This window comes from Lonchura striata, chromosome 1, assembly GCF_046129695.1.
Source record: "Lonchura striata isolate bLonStr1 chromosome 1, bLonStr1.mat, whole genome shotgun sequence".
Classification (NCBI taxonomy): Eukaryota; Metazoa; Chordata; class Aves; order Passeriformes; family Estrildidae; genus Lonchura; species Lonchura striata.
The window spans coordinates 133471223-133484992 of record NC_134603.1 but is presented as its reverse complement, the minus strand read 5'-3'; the positions used below and the strand labels follow the sequence as shown (position 1 = coordinate 133484992).

The 13770-nt window shown below is 38.5% G+C and overlaps 1 protein-coding gene across 4 annotated transcripts in view; it reads right to left on the bottom strand.

Moving 5' to 3' along the window:
• The window catches only part of CDK6 (cyclin dependent kinase 6), a 128162-nt gene that overhangs the window by 71534 nt on the left and 42858 nt on the right, over positions 1 to 13770 (bottom strand). The window lies entirely within an intron of this gene.

Here is a 13770-nt window from a genome sequence, read left to right as displayed (position 1 = left end):
CAATCCTGTTGTTAGCAACTGAAATTATACTGGAGAAGGGCATGGCATGAAAAAAAAAAGGAAGAAGGACAACTCAAGGTTGGTTGCTTTTGTTCTTCTCTGTGAACTCGGGCATGTTGCAAGTAAATATTCAAAGCACACTTCTGAAAGGAATTATATCCGAACATGGGTGTAAAAGTAGCTCAAAACATTCAGCTTGATCAGTTAAGTTGGATGCATTTTTAAGGTAGGCCTTAGAGATATTGCTAAATAATTTAATACAAAATTATTCCTTTCTTGTAATGTTTCCTGATAATTTATATAGAAAATATTACATAATATTTAGATATTAAGTTTGGAATATCTCACCTGACTTCTGATAAAACAAGATCATTTCTGTATACAGCCAGCTCATAAAGCAATCAGCTTTTATTTGAAGACCCCAATTATGGAGATTTTACCATGAAATTATGGGTGCTGTGACAGTATTAAATTACCACCTCCAAAAGAAGGTGGTGAACTGAGAACTCCATTTCCTGCTGGCTGATGCCTTTTATTTCCTTTGCTTCCCCAGAAAAAATTGGGAACTGATAATTTTGACAACTGGTATAATATGGTTTGGACCTTTAAAGAAATACACAAACTATTTTAAATCCTCCTGTATTTATGCAAGTCTTTTTGCAGTTCAGAGATTTGTAAGAACTTGGGCTACAGCTCGGCAGGTTTCAGTCATCAGTCATCAGTAAAATTAATGTATGTCATATCTGGTCACTCTGTGCCATTTTAACTTTTACCAAATCCCAAAAGTCTTTGGATCAGTCTTGCAGACATGAAGTACATGCCAACAACATTTAGGCATATTGTTACTTTAAATATGAACTTAGTTGTTTCACTGAATTTGGGTCTATTTTTTTCTTTTTTATTCCAGGTTGACATAGTATCAAATAAGAAAATTATTTAAAGAACTGAAGTATTAGTCAGTAGACCCTGGCAAGTCCCTTTTTGGTGACATTTATGTATCCTATTCATTTGTCAACTTTGTAAACTCATTCAGGCAGTTACCAAACATATCAAAAATATTTTTTCCAACAACTGATGCTGGTTTTGTTACAACTTTCTTCCTCAAGCTCAGCATAACACAGTTCTGCTCTGCTCATTTCAAGATTCAAGCAATGTCCTCAGGTTCTAAATTCAGGGTCTTCTTCCAGCCACAGGTAAAAAAAGAAAATATTTGAAAATGGAAACTGGTATATCTTCCTCTCTACCCATCGCACTCAAAAGATGAATATCATTTACAGAAATTTTCTTCACACACCAAAAAAAAAAAACCCATGCTGCAGAAAAGTGTACTGGGGAAGTGTAAATTTAAAAGGTGTTAGAAAGAAGAAGAGCAACTGAAGAGAAAAAAGTGCCATATCTCCTCTTCCAGGAAATTCAGGGTTAGTCCATATAAGCTGTTCTCTAGTATTCAGGTTGTACTGTTGATTACACTTATTACTTTCTATAATAGGTATTAACAGATTTCGGTTCAAAATTATCAGGAAGAACAGCCCAAAGTTTTGTGTGTGTGTGTGTAAAGAAGGGCACCTGGATGTAAAAAGACTGTTTGCTATTTTTGATTGCCTGTTTTAAAATTCTCAGCAAGTCAGAGCAGAAGCCAAAATCACAACATAGGCTTATTATTATGAATTTTAAATAAAGAATAACAAATGCAGCAGCTTAAAATTTTGTGCATGCAAGCCTAGTCAAAAACCATTAGGCCTTGCGTTTGGAAAATTATTTCATTCACTTGAACAGCCACTTGCAACAAACATAAGGCAGGGTCTGGGCTCTGTGCTTTCTTTGACACTGTTACTAATATCAGAAGATACTAACCTTTGCTAGCAAATTGGATACAGGCTGTAAACATGCACAAGCCAGATCACTAGCTAATTAAATCAGGATAATTTCACTCATCTAACGGAAATGCATCCATTTTTATTAGTGACGAACACCCAGTATTATCTCAATTACCAAGTTCTAGAAATAACCGCATGAGAGTCTTCATGTGCCTCAAGGACTAGTTTTTTCCACGTCTGCTTTTCCCTAAGAAATTTTCTGTGGTAGATAGGCATACTATACTTTGGAATTACAGGGACAATCATACTTCAAAATCTAACTGAAAAACTATCAGTTCTATGCAACAAACAAGAACCTCTGTGTCTTAAGAGATTGAAGGAACAAGCTCTAATGAGTCATGATCAAATCTCTACGGATGTTTATCAGTGCTCTTTGGATAATTGCATGTTTGCAAACAAAGATACAGAATGTGCCTGTTGTTTCAGATTAGAGATTTCTGCCATCACAAAACCTATGATAATTGGCTGTTGCTCAAGCTGAAGATAAATGCACACATTATCCCACTGCAATTACTTTTAGACAATCACAGGTTTATTTTTTTTTCTTTTTCAGGTTGCATTTTCAATGCCATCTACATGCAAATATAAAATATTTACCTGTAACTCAATTGAAAACTGTAAAATTGAAAACTATTTTGCAAGTACATTTTCTTTAGAGGAAAATATGTAGCTTTAATTTTGTAAAAGTCTCATAATGAAAGCAGGAACAAAATTTGTTACGGAAACACTGCATCTCTGCTTGTTCCACCATATAAGATATTGATGATGATTGCTCAGTCTGACACTTACTGAATTTATCACCTCTGAATGCCAGGACATCAAAATTCTGATGAACTTTTCAAGGTACACCATATTATGTCATGAGTATGAATAATACTCAGAAAAATATTCTGCTTATTCTTCCTCTGTCATCAGCGAGGATGGGGCTGGGCTTGGGCTAGGCTGAGCAGCTGCTTCTGCTGCCTCTGCCAAAGGCAATATTCATAGCTCATACTTCCAGACTCAGGCAGCAGGAACAGAAAGCCCTGATTTCCTACACGTTTTTGTCTCCACCTTGCCCTGATTTCCTATACATTTTCATCTCCACCTTGCCCTATCCCCTCTCTTGACTCTATGCTTCACTGACCCTTCTTAACCCTCCTCCCCCATCTGATCCATAAATCCCTTCCAAGCTATTGGCTTTCAAATACCACTCTGATCCCTTAAGAGTCACCCACCATCTTGACTCCCAAGAAAAATACCTCTGAATTATCTGCAGCAACTTGCCGCTTGTTTAAGACCTGCCAGATTCTCTGGAGGACTCTGCTTGCCTAACCCAAAAGAGGATGGAATGGCTGTCAATCAAAACATTCAAGTATCTACTCAAAGACAAAAGAAACGATGGAGCTGGTTTCAGTGTCAGTGCCTAGGCACCAGCAGCCAGGACTGCCGGGGCCCCAGCCAGGGCACACCAGGGGTTGTGCCCTGCCAGACACACTCGGCTCCAGCCACTCCGATGGAGCCGCCGCAGAGCACGGCTGGGCCCGCCGGCCAGGACGATGGGACCTCCATGAGGATATACTCAAGGGCAGAAAAGGCTGCAGGGAAAGAGGAGAACAAAGGGAGTGAGGAACTGCACAGGAAACACCAAGGTGAGAGAAGAGGAAGAGAAGTGAGAGGAGAAAGACAAAGCAGTCCATGGTGGAGCAGTTCATGGAGCAGGCAGATATTCCTGAGGGGAACTGCAGCCTGTGGAGAACACCTAGGCTACAGCAGGCACAAAGAGTGAGGAGGAAGGACCAGGAGAGAGGAGCTACTCCTGTGCTGCTTGGGCTGGGGAAATTCAGAAGTGATGTATAGCCTGGAAAAAGGCATGAGAAGGTGTTATTTGAATACCTGCCCATTTTTTTGCCCACCATTTGAACTAGCAAGTATCTACACTGACTGGCACTAGACTAAGTAGATTTTCCCCAAGATAAATCTATTTTGCCCATGATGGTACTTGGTAACCAATCTTCTTCTCTAAGTCCTAAGTGAGCTTTCTTGCTCCTTGTTGCTCTATACTTTCGGTAGCTGAGGTGGAAGAAGTCAGTGAGTCCCTGGATGGGGGTTTTGACTGGTGAACTAGGCCAACCCACCACCATGGTGAAGTATGGGTGCTAGGTTTTGTCTTGGTAAAGGGGAACACTGAAAAGCAACCTGAAGGAAAATACCAAGAGTAATAAATCCTCAGAGAACACATGCACCCTGAGGTAACATACACTTATGACTGGCTGCTCGTTCTGTGAAGCTCATGCTTTTCCTCCACTGGCTACAATGTGAAGAAAGAAAAACCTTCAAACAGGTTGCTCTTCCTTACAGTAACAGGAGTTCCTAATACCAAAAAGAGTAATTCAATGGAAGCCCACAAATATATTCAGTTGTGTCATCAAATAAAAACAACAGAGCACAGAGCCTTGCAAACCTCAACAGACCCTAAATTTGTACTAACACACAGGTTAGTACAGGTTTTACACTGGTTTTGTTTGTTTGTTTGTTTTTTTAACCTGCTTATTTTCCTCTTCCCACTCTATTTCTATACTAACATTTTGTAAAGCACAACAATCCCTTGGCATCTCCTAACACTTTCTCCTACTATTCTGGGGAGTATCTCATGCACCTTCACGACTTGCATCCTTCACCCAGAGTTTCTGTCTATCTGCAACTCATTTTTCTTTTTGCTGAGCAGAATGGAATGTCCCTGTTTTACATGGCAGGTGTTGGAATACTCATCCTGAACATTTCCTGTAGGAGTGTTTGCATAAAAGGCAACCACAAATGTTTTAGATAGCAATGTGTGATGAATCAGTCAAGGTAGTTTCATTAAAAGACTCACTGCCTCTCACTGGAACAGGACGTTCTCAGAGCAGAAAGGGGAGATGATGAGGCTTTTTTCATATCCTACTCAGTTATATAGAATCCCCAATCACTGAATTGCTTCCAATTTAAAGGGTGATTTTACACATACTGGAATGAAAGTTTAAAGCGCTGTCCAGTTCTCTGAAGCCTATTTTTGAAGCAGAATAATTACAGCCCTTCTATGGTGATACTTTGTAGCAAACAGTCAACATTAATTAATGCCAAAAAAACAATGGCATTCCTGAGGAATTACACAGTACAGATACATGAATAGCAAAAGACATGATTGATGTTGTTACACTGAATCCCAAAGGCATTAGCAATAATGAAGTGATTCCCTGTTAAATGGAGTTATTCTCTTTTTTAATTTTTGTCCTCACACTGGGCTGGGAACCCATCACATCAACCTATCTAGCATGCCATGACTGTGATAGTGGGGGAAGATGCAATTTGCCACTGTCTGTGGAGATGCAGGATACTCTTCTCCATGCAGCTGGCTCGATGCAGTGGCTGGGGCACAGGAAGAGGCAGACAGATCCCTGCCCTTGTGCCCTGTTCCTTTTCTCAGAAGAAAGCCGTTCTGACTGTCTCCCTGCAGGGCTTTCAGAAAGGCGATGAGGAGGCTGTCTTTGCCTTCTCCTAGCCACATCACAGCTTCTCAGGACTCATCCAGATCCAATCAAATATATATGAGATACAGAGCTCTTCATCTTCCATAACTATTTATCTCAGAGTAATCCTATTGCTTTCCGTAAAAGTATTCACAGGGTAAGGGTAAGGGTTATTCCTTCAGAAGAGAAGACTGTTGTGATACTCCTGTCAATTAACTAGGAAGTACCAAGAGAATGTGAACTTCACAGCATGTTCAATTTAAATATGTTTACTGTTTTGATAAGAGAACAATAAATTCAAATGACCTATTCACTTAGGCCTATTAATCAACCTTACTAGACAAGATAGCATATTCATTTTCTGCTCATAGAGTAAAATACTGTGCAGATAAAGATACTCTCAATTTATTTAGTGTATTATTAATATCTGATAAGAACATGGAAGGAACTGGTCTAATAATTGGTGGTGTTTTCTATGCTGATACTAAAGGTAAACAATTTGTTGAAAAATAATTAAATGACATACATTTTTAAACATGAAGTAAAATACTTGTGTAATTACCTTTGAATCAGAAAACTATTTTATTCATATAAAAGGTACTTTCATGCACTTAAGAGTAGATTAAAGGATATGTTAAAATATATTCTGATTAACAGCCTCTAATCTATTTTAAACTGCTTTTGTAAGGAAGAAAGCACAGTTCATAAAGGGATTTTGGATTATTCATTTGTTAGGATGAAGAACACTACAGACAATCAGAAAAGTATGCATATATGTATACACACATTATAATGTTTTGAATAATCCCATTGAAGACAATGCTATCTATAGTACTTCCATTGCAATAAACACTGAGATTAATATAGTTGTGTTGTTTGGTTGTTTTTCTGTGTTTGGCTTTTTTAATGGCTAGAATTATTTGTGTAGCAATTCAAATGATAAAATACCTGAAGGAGTGGAGTCTATAGATGAACTACTGCTTTGAAGACTGCTTTGGTTGCTATTGGAAGTAGCAAGATAATCAAGACCAGAAAGTCCTAAATAAATTACTTTGAAATACAATAATTGATCAATTAGTTCAGAGCCAGACTAGTAAAAATAGCAAATGTTACTATTATGCATAGACCTGTATATTATGACCATTATATGTCAGTCCCAATCAAAAGTACTGCAACTGTGCACAAGATTCAGGAAAAATGCAAAATTTGAACTGAATTACAGAGGTCCACAGTAGCATTTGAAAAGCTTTGAGACTCACTAAGCTTATGACTGAATTCCATGAATGTGTATCATAGCTTTCAGTATCCTGTTTTCTCTTGTTGTGCACCTATACATAGACTGAACTCAATCCACAGCCACCACAGCAGGCTTAACATGTTCTAGTCCCTTTGCTTAAATTTGCCAAGTGTTCCTTCTGAGTTAGAAAAGAACTGCTGAATTTGTACTGCCACAGGAGAACGTGACCAAACATATTTTGGAGTGTTCCAAATACTCTTCGAACACCAGAGCTCAGCAGCAGCAAAGGCAACAGAAGAAGGATTGGACTACAAAAATTGATGCACCTGACTGTGTTGAAGGAACTGCTCTGAGTAAACTTCTGTTTACCCTCCTTAAAATAAGCACCTGGACTCATATTTTATGGATTGGTAAAAGTTTCAATCTAATTTACCAGAATCTTAATGCTGAGAGATTCCCATGCTGATCTCAGTAGCTGTGAACCAAACACCAAATTCAGTATATAACATGTCTACTTAACATCTTGGGGAAATATGTACATACACATGCTTGGGCATACACGTGGATTTGTTTTATTTTATTTAAGTTTATATAAGTCCTTCCACATCAAATTCTAATTTTATAGCTCAACACCTGTCAAGTCAGTTTGTAAACTAGATCTTTCAAGTTTTACTTTTTCATTGACTATTTTTTATATTTGATGAGAAGAACATGCATGACTGAAAAGAAACCTACATAGTTTTTGTTTTACTTATGTTCAGTCATTCAGTGTACGAAAAATTCCTGTTGAAGTGGAATTACCAGACATGCAAATGAAATACATAGCATTTTCCATGTGGCTACTGGTATTTGTCAGATAAAATACATGAGAATTGAACAAAGGGGAAGTTTGTTTTAACATTCTGACAGAAATTGGCACTGTTAGCAGGACTTGTCCTGTGTGGGAAAATTTTACAGCAGGTAAATGTAACTTTGTGATTAACTGTCTTTTTCAGTGCTCAAACCCTTCCACTCTTTGTGCCCTGCAGAAAAAAACACAAGGCACAGCTTTTAACAGATTTTATGGATCTGAGCCTAGATAAGCAAAACACTCATATTTCTTTCTTGTATCTCTGGATGATGATATCACAGGTTTACACACCCCCAAATACCTTCTGGGAAACTTCCTTTCTTTTATTACAAGCTTTTTGTAACTGTATTGAAAACAGCAGTTTCTCACACTTTCCTGGTTTGACAAGTTGTTACTACTCTGTTCTTTTATTTCTCATACAATCTGAAAAAGATATGAGGACTAAAATGTATCATGAAATCCCCTAAATTCTTTACTGCCTCACCCAGTTGGTAAAGTTCCATACAAATGACTTGAAATAGCACCTGTGATTTATATGCATTGGTTGTGAAGACTCTTCTAGCACATATCTAGGGATTGACACCAGCATAATTTGGTATCTAAGCATCACAGCAGGTCACACTGCAGTTTGTATTCTGGAGAACACTTTTCATATAATTGCAGCTTCTTCAATTATGTTTCTCAACAGAGTAAGTCACATCTTTCCTTCAGCTGATGCTGTGAGCCTCTTTCTTCTGAGATAAGATGCAGACTTCAGCTTGACTAAATCAATCTGTTCTAGAGCACTGTGTTCTGGAGTACTGTGATAGCACCCGTATCTCTATCACCTTAGTGCTTCTAGTTTTTGAAAACAGATTTGATATTGCTTCTAATAGTATGTATTTCTCTCATTGTTGGATATCATTGTGCCTTCCTCTTCAGAGTCTTTGTTTTTGCATTACTACCCATTTGTATTTTGGGACATCATCACTTGCAATCCTTGTGAAAGCTGTCCTGAAGTAATCAGAAAAATCAGTCCACCCCAACAAAGTTGGATGTGACTCCCTTAAACTACTTCAGTATGCTTTGGGGAGGAGTACACAGAAATCACTGTCACACTCCCTGCCACAATCTACAAACTACAGTAAATTATCAATCACTGATGAGTTGATTGTCCTCCTGCTGTGCTTCTCACAGCAGTCTTTATGAGAAAAGGTATAACAAACAAACCCTCTTCTCTAGGAAGAATGCTCCTCCAGCAGCACTACAGCTCTTTACCAGCACCTTCCTCATGTCATTGGCCGTAACAGCTCTTCATAATTTCCTCAAACCCCAGGAAAGTTTAAAACATGGCATATGACAGAAGACACTCCTTGCTAACAGGAAGGGCACGTTGCTGTGGGGCCCAGATCTCGGCTTCTCCTTCCCTGCAGCTGTCTGTGGACAGCAGCTAGCTGTATCCACTTGTTTAACCTCGGGATAACGTCTGGAGGGGACCAAGTGCCACAAGCGGACTTTTTTTTTTAACGGTCATTTCCTCTCTGGTGTAACTTGCATGACAGCATGTGACAAGCAGAAATTAATGGGGACACTGCTGTGCCAATACCTCTTGAATTGCTTTGACACTGGCTGCAGGCTGCCTGCTTGGCCACCCAGCCAAGACCTCACATGAAATGTGGCAAGGGGCCCACAGCTCTATTCACTAACAAGCCAGCTGGTCAGTGATTAGAAAGCTGAAACAACGCTGTGCACATACATCAAGAATGCTTTACAAGCAGCTTCGGACTTAGGTCTACTCTACTTGGAAGAGTAGATCTGTAAATTTATCTTAGGGACTGTTAACTTAAGCTAACATTAGAAATAATGCAGAAGACCCTGGAAGATGACTGGCCTATGTGTTCACCTAAGCACAAGAAGGACTAACCTCAGAACAAAGACTAACATCTTGATGTGCTCAAAATCATGTGCTAACAGCTCAGACCACATGGATTCTGGTCCAAAGGAGCACTCAAATTATGTAAATATGCAGTGATTTATGACAGACTACTCTTCCTAATGGTCTATCAACACCTTGGCAACATTACTGACATTTCTACAGAAAGTCTCATTGAATCTGTCTTCAGTGTTTATACTGATTTGTTTATACACTGATACAAAACAACAAAGGATCAGCCTTTAGACGCATCCCAAGGGATCTGGATGATCAGATCTCATACACCCAAGGCAGCTTTGTACCTTTCAGCCCAGACTTTTTTAGAAAACTGTCAGATCCTTGGCTGGACACAAAAGGCTCAAGATTGTTCCTTTAATTTCTCTCTCCAGTTGCTTTTTTAAATAGTAGCCACTGAAATTGCATAGGCTCTTGATGAAACACCTGATGGCAACAAGAAAGCAAGTTATGCTTTTTTTAAAACTGAGAAAAAAGCAGTCAATAGGATCAGAGAGATTGGGAACACAGCCGTAATTTAAATCAGTAAGACTTAACCACTTAATTCCTAGGGCTCCTTCACAGTTATAAACTCATTCAAGTAATTTTTGTTTGATGAACAATTTGTTTAAATTTATTATAACACAGGCCTGATTAATCTCCTGATACATAACGAAATATATTTGTGGCTTATACAGATACAGGGCTCAAGGCAATGAAAAAGGAGGTGGCTGGACAGCAGAGTCATTTTCTCAGATTAGAAATTGAGGTTACTGAAGAGTTTGGACCTAACTTTGAGAGCTTTTATGGTAGAAACTTTGAGGAATTCAGCATAGTCATGAATGGTACTTGCACACTGAGTAAAAAAGATGGCTTCATATTAGGCACAATGCAGTCCAATTATGTTATTGGGACTCTACCCATCAATTTGTGAAGACATAAGCTGGTCCTGCTGCTTTTTATTATTCCCATTTTCCTCCCACAGTCACTGGAACCAACAGCACCTTCAGAGAGATGTAACCAACATTCGCTGAGACAAAAATGTCAGCATGACACCAGGCATCAAAAGACTAATATTCTCTAAAGTTAGACACTCCTTTAATAAATAGTTAACAGCTTTTATAAAAGATGTGACCACGGAGGAAAGTAAGAAGATAATCCCATTCTCAACTCTCCAGGGAATACATAAGTAAAGCCCAACTGTATACTTTTAAAAAGTAATTTCAATATTGTATTTTTTTTTGCTTGGAGTGTACTTGGCACAGCAGAAGAATGATGATGCTCCTAAGTGCTGTAAAATGGCTCAGCATTGGGCTGAGCCCCAGCTCTACTCACAAGAGTACATTTAACTTTACTGCCTCTGTTGCTCTGTATTATAAATTCAGAGATAATGGTTAACTAATTCATGAGCATTGCAAAGATTAACTAGTTAATGTTTGTTAAATACTCCAAAGAACTAGATTTTGCTTTCAGTTATAAAGGCTTAACCAGCTTTAAGAAAAAGCAAAGATAAACAGAAGAGAAAAATTTTATTTTTATACAATTCACAGGAAAAAACAGGCTTCAAAAAAAATCCTGAGAGGAGTCATTGTCCTACTGGAATCAGCTTGACCAGAATCCCCCACCTAAAATCTTTACATATAGTTTTGCAATGCTGTTAGAGCATTGTCTGAGCTCTTGTGGTAGTCTTCAGGATGAGCACCTTACTGATGTCTTCCTACACCTAAATTAAAAGTAGGAAACAAGATAATAGCTTCTTGGAAGCACTCAGCAGATCGAGTTGCTCTCCATGTTTACAGCCGCAATTAATTTGCAATTCTATTAACTTGAATTTAAAAACAATGGCTCCTGAACCACCAGCTTTGAAAAGGGACAGACAAGCCCCTCATCCTACAGACAACGCAAAGAGAAGACATTTTGCAAAAGGAATAGAGCATATACATGAAGACTTTTTTTTCACTGAAAAAATGAGAAGTTTGCTGTTAGCATCAGACTAGGGGAATGGCTACCCATTCCAATGTATTTGCATGGTCTAGCACTTTCTCTTTTTTTTTTTATTTCTCACCTTTTTCTTTTCACCTCTCTTTCCTCCCTCCATGAGTCCTGTTGCCCTTTCCTTCACCATTCCCACTTCTGACCCTTCTTGTCATGCCTGGACTGCACCCTGCTCCACTTCACACTCACTCCCACGACCTGTGGCTCTACTCCATCTCTTTGGGTTGCTGCCTCCACAGCCCAGGTGATAACCAGGCAAAGCAGGTCACTGGAAGATACCAGCTACCAGCATTCCTCAGCAACCCATCTCTGGATTTCAGCTATAACTGCAGCAGGCAGTGATGTGACTGTGATGTCTGCTGCGGCTGCAGCAGTGGGAGATGGTCCCACTCATCTGCTGAGTCTGTCCCAAGTGACATGTGCCACAACCTCTGCAGTTCTGAGCAAAATGACACTGATTTACATTAGCAGACATTAGTGTAAACCTTGCCTTGTTTTCTTTTGAACACTTGACTGATTCTAAAAAAAATTAGGTATCTTCAACTTACAGTGACACAAGGAGCGATGAGCCTACTTATTTCCTAATGTTAACACAACAGACAAGAATCAGTTCTACCTTGGGGATGAGAGCTGAAAGAGTTCTTGGGAGAGGAGAAGATGGCCTTTGATGTTTCACAGGCAGAGGATATTTCCTCCCTTCACCTCTCCAAATATTAAACAAAACAAACTCTATAACATTTTTAACAAAAAGACACTTCTGTGTTAGAAGTTAGTGTGCAAAAAGAGCCAATCAATGGAACAAACTCCTTCCATGAAGATTTGTCTTTTGAAAGTGAAATGTCATAAATGATGCATATGAGAAATGCAGCTTGTGGCAAACACAATATTGCATCTCAAGAGGGTAACCTGTGACAAGCAGAAAAATATGCTAATAATTATGAAACCTGGAAAATAAAACTACATGTATTCCTGTGTGTCTTTACTGTAACTATTTATGGAGAACCTATGAGAAAAAAAAGTAGCAATGATACAGACAACCTGAACTACGTATGTCTGTACTTTGCTGAATCAGGTCCCAGAAACCTAAGTCTTTTGTTTTCCCTACCAACAACAACAAAGTAATTACAAATCATACAATCCAATATCAAACTCTACGTTACTCCAAAACTACAGTCAATTAAGTAGAAACAAACTGTATCATCAGAAGGACAAATTAGAGGCTAGGGATCACTATCAAAGGACTTCTGTTTTCCTTTGTTTATTAAATAGTAACTGTATTATTTACTGCAGCTTTGCAAGCTAGTGAGCAGCTGGGTGTGACACATTTCTGTGCTCTGTAACCTCTCCTTATGCTTCGTTAGATTCCTTATCAGGACCAGAAGAAAAGAAATCTCTCTGTTATGCTTTTCCTGTGGCAAAGGAAAAGACAAGATGATGACTTTCCAGCTCATTTCACTTGTACAACGTTGTCATCAATCATCATGGGGTAGGTCTTTGTTATTGTCACTGAAGGACTGTTCTTAGTTTTCTGTCACAATAAAGCGTGACTTCACTAATTAGCAAATCAAGGTTATCTCTACCACATTTGCAAAAGAACAAAATGCAAACGTAAGGCTAAAACTACTTCTGAAATATTTTCCAATACCCCATCTGCACAGAGATAAACCTAAGTCAAGCTAGGTCTAAATTCCTTTCATTGAAACAGAAGTTAAGGTCTCAAACACTCAGAGTAGATGATGTAAGGAAGCTAAACTAACCATTTCATCAAGAACCAGAAGTTTTCTGCTTGTTTTGCGACTTTCTGCTCCAGAAACCAAGCAAAGAAACTGTGGTTTATTTTCATATTAAACTGTCTGTGAAGCATGCATCTCTCTGCAGTTTTGGTTCGCTATAGCCCACGCAGCTTGGCCTCTATTCTCCTTTTCCTATGTCTTCAGTAAGTGTTTTAGACATCAGCAGGAATTATAGGAGCAAACAAAAAGCAGGAAAGTCTTCTAAGTAAGGCAAAAACATAATACAAAATGCTTTGTAATATGGTCTCTCCTCTAACTTAATGTTTTTATATGTATTTTCCCTTTTGATCTGTGTTGTTTCTCACTGAATGACAGCTATACACAACACACTATTGTAATAACAAGCATATGGCTCAGAGATCACTGTTGACATTTTCAGCATTCAATTTAGACATTTTTATTTAAATGCTTGAAAAACATCTGTATATACTTTCATTAACTGCATTTTACATTTGTAATGTTCTATGTATTCTTTTGGAACCATTTCCACTAAAATGCCAACTCAGTGTTTGGATAGCATGTATTTCCTTTGTAACACTAAGGGAGGAGTATGTTACTGTCAAAATTTCACTGTAAAAAGTCCTTGCTAAAATATTTACCCTGCTAGTCAGAACAGGAATATCT